Below are 8584 nucleotides of genomic sequence, written 5' to 3'. Positions count from 1 at the left end.
GAATATGTTGCACCTTGAAATCATCATTCTTCAGAGATATGCAATGTCTTCATAAAATGCCGTGGAATAGCCTCTGCAATATCTCCATAGAGATTATCACTATCACATTATCATGCTTATAGTTATAGCAAGATACATATGTGCACAAATTGCACTTAGGATATAGTACTTCATGACCAAGAATTTTATATGCTTTAAGCAAATTAACTTCTTCATGGATTGTCATATAAGTTAAATCACATAAGCCATATGAATAGACTTTAGATGCATATCAAGTTTTTATGTCATGCTAGACAAATAAGATATTGAAAACTGATTGCACATACAATTGACTTTATACTTTCAAGTGTTTGAACTATATGTCCAAAATTACATGTCTTTCATATGAAACCAATTCTATTCGAAATTGTTTCTCCAAACTTAAGATCCTCATATATATTTAGTGCTATCATAGATGTTGTCGACGAATATTTCATATCAGTTCCAACCTCCTTATTTTTCATAAAGACATAACATAGAGATATATCCATTTATATTTTCAGGTACCTGACCCTCTCATGAGATTTTATGAAGTGCTATGTCATGTGATCTTCTAGATCACTTGCCTCCTTTATTATAATCATTTGTTCATCTTCTTTATCTAGAAGTTTATTTGGAACCGATTTGTCTATACGCTTTAAGCGTACCATAGACTTTGTCCTTCCAGGACTTAATAGTAGCATTTGCAATGAGAATATAGCTACTTTCTTCGGGTCAGCAAATGCGTCTGGCATACTTTGCAATATATTGCAAATGAATTATCCTTTTATGAACTTCAAGTTCATATTATCTTATTCAAGGATCTAGATTTACACATGATAATTCATTCCACATAACTTTTTCTCAACTTTTTATCATGCATCTCCTTCATGTTAGAAAAACTAACTTGTTTCCTCAACTTTGAGAACCCATCTTTGTGTGTTATGGTATTAATCAAAATATACACCGCACATCAATAATAATAAGATGGAATTATTTGGTTCCTAACCCTGAACCACTTGTGAGGGGAGAAAATAATATACTTTCGTATATAACGTGTGTGTGTGTATATATATATATAACTTTGTTCTCATAATAAATAGTTTAACTATTAAGTGGAGGCACTCAATAAATCATTTTGCCAAACTAACTGTGATGTAAACCAACTTATCAAGATGAACTTCTTGAATAGAAAATCTGAAAATTATGCTCGAAATTAAATTATTGAGCAAGTTACCTCACAAAGCACCATGTTGCGGTTAATAATAATCGCACATGCAACTATCTCATACATGCATCTTATGTGGTATACATGCCAGGTGAATAAGTCCGTATTCACCTTTGATATTTCCAGTATTCATGGGATTCAATCCCAATTTAGTTGGTCTATTAATTTATGAAAACAAGCAACGTAAGAGAATTCGTAAAGAACTTTGTAGTTTTTTAATATTTACCCGTGTGAATTCTCTTTTATTTTTGCACATCATACTTAAATTAATATGACTAAAACAATTATGCCAACTAAATAAACTCTCAATATTGATAAAGTTCAAATTTACACCATGACGTGTGCAATTATCAGTAAACTTCAAGTTTATTATGATACGGATTTTTATATCAATAAACATCCACTTTATTGTGGTATTCTTTTATTTGTGTAGTACAAATTGGAGAATAAAGCGGGTAATTTTTCACATACATATTACCCCGCTACAAGTTACAGTAATAGAAGATATTAAATCTTTCCTTTATTTATAGTCTCAATATAAGCATCCGCTTTCGCGAATACCTTAGAAAATCAATTAAGTTTCTTTGCGACTTACTACAACATAATGCCTTATTGATAATCAATTTTATTCCTCCAAAATAGTAATAATTGGATCTTCCAGAGCTCTCAACTAATTTGGTATTGCTACATATTCATCAACATCCTTATGGTGAATATCTCTTTTAAAGAGAAAGTTATACCATTATGGTCATGGTCAGAATTCTATACAAGATCTGTTCCTTGCATTATTGTTGCCTTTTAATAATCACATCGCCAAAATATTTTGGCGGACAATAGGTATGTGACCAATGACCATTCATGCCATAATAATGATATTATTTTTTTATTTCCGCTCAAACCTCATTCTAGAGGTGAGTATGGTATATTCACTACCATTAACACGTTCATATTTTTCCAAGAATGAATATGTATTCATAAATCACATATTGTTACATTCACATCATGAATGGACCATAATAATCTATATGTGCTTTACAAAATCTCATGTCAAATCGATGACAAATATTACTTCCACAAAGTTAAGGATTATTTTGAGAATTCTTATTGTTCTCATTACCACAATGATGGCGATTATAATTTCGTCTATTGCTACGTCCACATCCATTGATACATTCATAGTAATACTTTTGTCTTCTTTAAGACTTATCACATACTACTATCACATTCTTTTAAGGGAATAAGAATGAAGCAAATTCAATGAGATGAGTTTTCAATTCCTTACCCACAATCGTACATGAATTTGATCATAGCAAAGCATAAAGAATTTACCACTTTGGGTGGTTATAATTTCTTTCAAACTCCATTAGAGTTAGAATCAAAATTTATCGTTTTTGCTTCTATGTAAAATCAAATTAGTCAAGAATTTAAAAGAGAAAAATAAATGAAAATACTTACCTTAAATCCAGAATTTAATCGCGAAGGAAATTCATGGAATAACTGGCAATCATTATGCTCAATCCCAAAGATTCTATTCAATTGGTTAGAGTCTCGTGCTGGTAACGTGTTATAAAACAATAAAAGAAGAATATTGCAAAGAAAGAGATAGAGAATTCTTATTGCTTTGAGATGGATAGAGAATTCTTATTGCTTTGAGATGAATTACAATAGAATAGAACCCTCTATTTATAAGCAAAGAGTGACTTAGCCACCAAGTAATAATTCCTAGAATCTCTCTAAATATAAACATTCACCATAAATAAAATTCTATTTATAATAGTAAAGAAGTAAATTACTTTGCTACCAATAAGCTATTTTTCTTATAAACTTCTTTAAACTTTTTCTTTTGTTGGTAACTAAATAATTTTATTTACTAAGTAATATTTACATATTATTTCTCTCACTATAGCCTGATCTGGACAATAGTCCCAGATTCAGCTGCATATCTTTAAACTTTTACTACCCACTTTTAGTATTGTCATTTATTTGAAGTATATATATATATATATATTACACACAAAGCCGACTGAAGGGTAAGGCAACCCAAGCAATGACTTTGGACACCAAAATTTTAGGGACTCCACTTTGCATTGGTATTAATCTTATATTTAGTAAAAAATTGAGTATCTTAACGTTAAAAAGTAAAAAACAAAAAGTAATACAAAAATGAAAAGAAATTTTTTATTTGTTACTGACGTTAATCGTTGAGATTTGAATAATCTAAAGGGTATATTGATATTTTTGATTTTTTATTTAGTGGGTAAAATTTGAGATCACTAGATGATAAGAATAAAAAAAAAAAGGCCTTAGCCTCGATAAAAACATAATAGTCTGATGTGGTAGTTTAGCTTATTTTTAAATTATATAATGCTAAAGAAAATACTACTAGTAGAAGATAATAATCTGATCGGTATACTCAATAAGATGACAAGACTTAATTTTTTTTCCAAATATCTATATTCCTCATAAATTGGTATCCTATAACTATTTTGCATAGGATCAACAACACTTTAGGAGAATAACTCGCTGTAAGAAAATTATTAATAACTTTGCATCTAAAAAAAGTTAAAAATAAACTTCAAACAAAAATATATAAATTTATTTTGTTAACGAATTAGGGCCTCTCATTGAGATTTTGCTTTAGCCCACCAATAATGTTGGGTCGCCCTGATTACTGTTTACCCATAAAATGGTACATTTGAATTTGTTCGTGGTTTCTAGACAAGTGAACTAATTTGACCCTGAAATAAAGAAATAACTGAAGATATATATAATAATTAGCCGTAAAATGTAGATGAAATAGCAGAACTGATGAATCTGGGAACAAGGCTTCCGGGCACAATAATGATAAAATCGAAAATCAAGAAAGTAAAATTGTATTTAAGTTCTGTATAGAATGTAGTGTAAGTTAGCCAGAGAATTCGTATCCTTTACAATGAAATCTGAGCTCTATATTTAGTTGCGTCTAGGGAAGGAGGTCCTAGGATCGTGCCCTCCTTTTAATGTTAATTATGAGGGTCATTGATGAAGATATAATGGTAGACATAAATGTCAAATTCCTTATAACGGGACGTCGCTCTTAATGCTGCAAAATATTCTTTATTAAATGCTACCGGTCGGAGAATATTTAAGACACCTTTTTGATCATTATACCTTTTGGTGATAAGCGGAATAGCTGCATTCGGTGGCTATCTCCGTCTTGGGTTCCACATGTCCTTCTTTTAGACGACCACGTGTCATTTCATATTTTACCTATACAGATAGTCCCCCTACTTTTCGGTGATATAACTTTGTGTTACTGGAAAGTTGGTAGAAATACTCTTTTGACGGGAATTATTATAACTCCCTCCGAAGGCTTCTGAGAGTTGATTAGATGCACGTCTCTCCGCATTTAATACCCCGAACACACGTCATCTCACGATTCAACACAGTTTTTTCAGATTATCGAGGTAATCATGGCCATGAATTTAGCCACCAAAATTTTACTTATATGCATCAACCTTCTCTTATGCGCTTCACAATTTCTTGAGCCTTCCTTCTGATTTGTATCTTTTACTCTCCTTCTTTTCTTTAATTCTCTCCAAACAAAACCCTTTTCCTTCTTCTTATTCAATGGGTTCTTCTTCCAAACGTGCTATTTCTTCAAAGAACAAGAATAAGGACAAGGAATCTGCTCCTCCAATGGTTGGTTCCATCATCCTAAGAAGACTCAGCACCACAAAGGATTTTGAAGAGAAATTCCTTACCGCTAACCCTCGTACATGGGGTGCTAGCAGATATCATTCATTCATTCGTCCTTCCAGTATTCCTACTCTAAAGGAAGACTGTCATTGCCATGAGTTGGACATCATTTCTCCTGATCTATTGGAGCGAGTGACCCTTCCCTAGGAAAGTTTTACATATTTTTACACGTATCCCTTTACTTTGGGTGTGTTTTCTTTGAGCGGAGACCTTGATTCCGTGATTGTGGAGTTTTGCCTTCGCTACCAGTGTGCTTGGCACAAGTAAGCCCTTAAGTATGGAGGACAATTGCCTACCTTTGACACTTGTGCCAGGAAACTGGAGAACATCTAACATTAGCTCGTATGATAAACCTTTACTCCCCTAAGATTTTTCGGGAACGGGGGGGGGGGGGGGGTATGATAAACCTTTGCAAACATGGCCATCATTCTCTCTTGGCTATCATGGATGATGATAATGACCGTGGGTGGAGGGAACGGTTCATTGCAGTTTCCATCAATAATATCATTCCGTCAACGGCTTCATCCTTTCCGACAGCTTGGAACCGTACTTGTATGTAACGACTCAGCCGATCGTTTCATGAGTTACCTCTTTGTTTTCCCCCATTTATGCTTCTTTATGTGTTGTTCAGCTACATTTCATCGTATCACATTGGTTTGTTTGGGTTCGGAGTGGTTTTGTAGAGAAATAAGACTCTTAGTCTCTTTTTGGGAAGCTTTAGTTGGAAAAGTCAACCGAAAGTTGACTTGTGAGTAAATAATATTGGAACTTTGGTTTTTATGATTCAGATAGCTTCATGAGGTGATTTGGGACTTAGGAGCGTAATCAAAATGTATTTGGAGGCCCGTGGTAGATTTAGGCTTGAATTGGCGAAATTGGAGTTTTGGCATTTTCCGGTTGGTAGTGGAAATTTTGATATCGAGGTCGGATTGGAATTTCGGAAATTGGAGTATGTCTATTGTGCCATTTGGGACGTGTGTGTAAAATTTCAGGTAATTCGGATGAGGTTTGATAGGTTTTTGGATCGATTGCGAACTTCGAAAGTTTGGAAATCCTTAGGCTTGAATCCGACGGTGATTTGGTGTTTCGTTGTTGTTTTGAGTGTTCTGAGGGTTGGTATGAGTTTAAATGGTGATATGTGACTTGTTCGTATTTTTGTTGAGGTTCCGGGGGCCTCGGTTTGATTTCGGAAGGTTGTCGGAAAGATTGGAATTGAGTTTGAGCAGCTTTAGCTGCTGTTCCTGTCACAACCGCACCTGCGGATTGGGGACTGTAGGTGCAGGCCCGCAGATGTGTCCAAGGTTGAGAAGGACAGTAGCTACCGATGAACGCACCTGCGATGTCGTAGGTGCGGGTAATTGACCGCATATGCGGTTTTGGGTGGATAAGTGACTTCCGTAGGTGCGACCTGTTGGACCACAGGTGCGTGTTTGGGGCCGCAGGTGCGGAAATGCCTTGGCAGAAACTATATAAGCATTCCTTCATGATTTTCAGCTTATTTCCTCCATTTTTGAGATGGGTTTGGAGATTATTGAAAGGATTTGAAGAGGGATTCAAGGGGTAACGCTTGAAGGTAAGATTTTTGGACTCAGTACTCGAGTCTATGGTGATTTCTAACTAATTAGACATGAAATTAGTCGGATTTAAGGGCTAAAATTTGAGAATTAGGGCTTGTAATTGGAGAGATTTGATTGGGGATTTCAGGGTCCATTGGGGTCTGATTTTATATTCTTGGTATGTATAGACTCGCGGGAGGATAAGGATTGTTGTGATGTGATTTATCAAATTTTGAGACGTGAACCCGGGGGTCTGGTTTGGCCAATTTTGGGATTTTTGATGTAATTTGATTATTTTTGCGTGGACTTTGTTCATTTAGCTTATATTGACGGCATGAATCTGGTTTTGGTTAGATTCAGAGCATTTGGAGGCCGATTCGAGAGGCAAAGGCATCACAGGCTAGAGTTTGGACCGGTTTAAGGTAAGTAATGATTGTAAATGTTGTCCTGAGGGTATGAAATCCTGGATTTCACATCGTGGTGCTACTTTGAGGTGACTCACACGCTAGATGACGAGCATGAGAGCGTACACCGTTGGGGATTGTGATTTGGTCCATCCCGTACCACTACTAAGTTGCGTATTTGATTGAAAACTATTTGATACTATTGTGTTTTTGGAAAGTATTACTATGTTTTGGGCTGAATGCCATATTTAAGCATCGTGCCAACTGTTTGACCCTTAGGGGCTTATTACTACTATTCCTCACTATTTTGACTTAATATCTGTACTCAATCATGCTGTAATTTACTGATTTCACAACCCAGTTGTATTTACTCTGTTTTGATATTTAAAATGATGTTTTGGGCTGATCATCCTGTTTTGCTATTGCCCGAGTGGCTTGAGAGGTTTCTAACTAAGTGAGGCCAAAGGCCTGTGTCATGAGGATATTATGGGATTGGGCTGAACGCCGCAGAATGTTGTACTGCTTTGTGATATATGAGAGGTCGAGGGCCTAATTTGTTATTCCACGAGATGGTTTGTGATAGCGCTTGGGCTGTAGAAGCCTCTCCGGAGTTTGAACACCCCAGTGAGCGCGAGTACCCAGTGTGAGTGATGTAATGTAGCCCGATGGGCTGTTGTTGATTCATATTATTGCCCGAGGGGCTGATTACTAGTGACTGTGATGTAGCCCGAGGGGCTGATTCTGTTGATATTTTGCCCGGGGAGCGGTTTATGGTACATGTTATGCCCGAGGGACTGGTTACATTTCTGTCATTTTTACTCATTGTTTCACCACTTGTTTGAAACTATTGAAAGAAGTTTTAAAAAAGGTTTTTACTGAAACTGAGTCATTTTTACGAGTTAATTGATTTTCTGTATTGTTCTGGACATATACTGTTTTGCTGTAGTGTTATGACGTGGAATTACCTATTTTCTTATTGCTCCGCTGCTTTTACTTTTATTACTTACTAAGTTAGTGTACTCATATTACTCCTTACTCCTTGTGTGCAGATCCAGGAGTCTTGGGACGCGATAGTGAGTGCTGATCCGTCTTCCAGTAGGTCTCCAAAGTTGGCTAGGTAGCTGTTTGGCGTTCGCAACCCTGCACTTCTCCTTCTTACCTTACTCAGATTGTCTTAGTATTTTATTTTCGGACTATGTTAGCCTTACTTGTTCTTAGACGGGTTTATAGTTGCTTATGACTGGTGACACCCTGATGTCGGGCTTGTGTTATATTTCCGCACTACCTATTTAAACTTATATTGTGTGATATTTTTGTTAATTAATGGCTTAAAAATGACTTTTATAGAATAGTGGTTCAATTTGGAAATTGTGTCGGCTGGCCTAGTTTCATGATAGGTGCCATCACGACCGAGTCAATTATAGGGTCGTGACAGGTTGGTATTAGAGCCTAGGTTACATAGGTCTCACGAGTCATGAGTAGGTTTAGTAGAATCTCGCAGATCGGTACGGAAACGCCTGTACTTATCCTTGGGAGGCTGCAGAACCTTTAGGAAAAACGTTGACTTTGGTAACTAAACTTCTGTTATTCTATTCTCTCACAGATGGTGAGGACACGTGCTATCGGTCAGGATGGACGAC

This window comes from Nicotiana tabacum, chromosome 1 (genome assembly GCF_000715075.1).
Source record: "Nicotiana tabacum cultivar K326 chromosome 1, ASM71507v2, whole genome shotgun sequence".
In the NCBI taxonomy this organism is placed as follows: domain Eukaryota; kingdom Viridiplantae; phylum Streptophyta; class Magnoliopsida; order Solanales; family Solanaceae; genus Nicotiana; species Nicotiana tabacum.
This window is presented reverse-complemented; position numbering follows the sequence as displayed.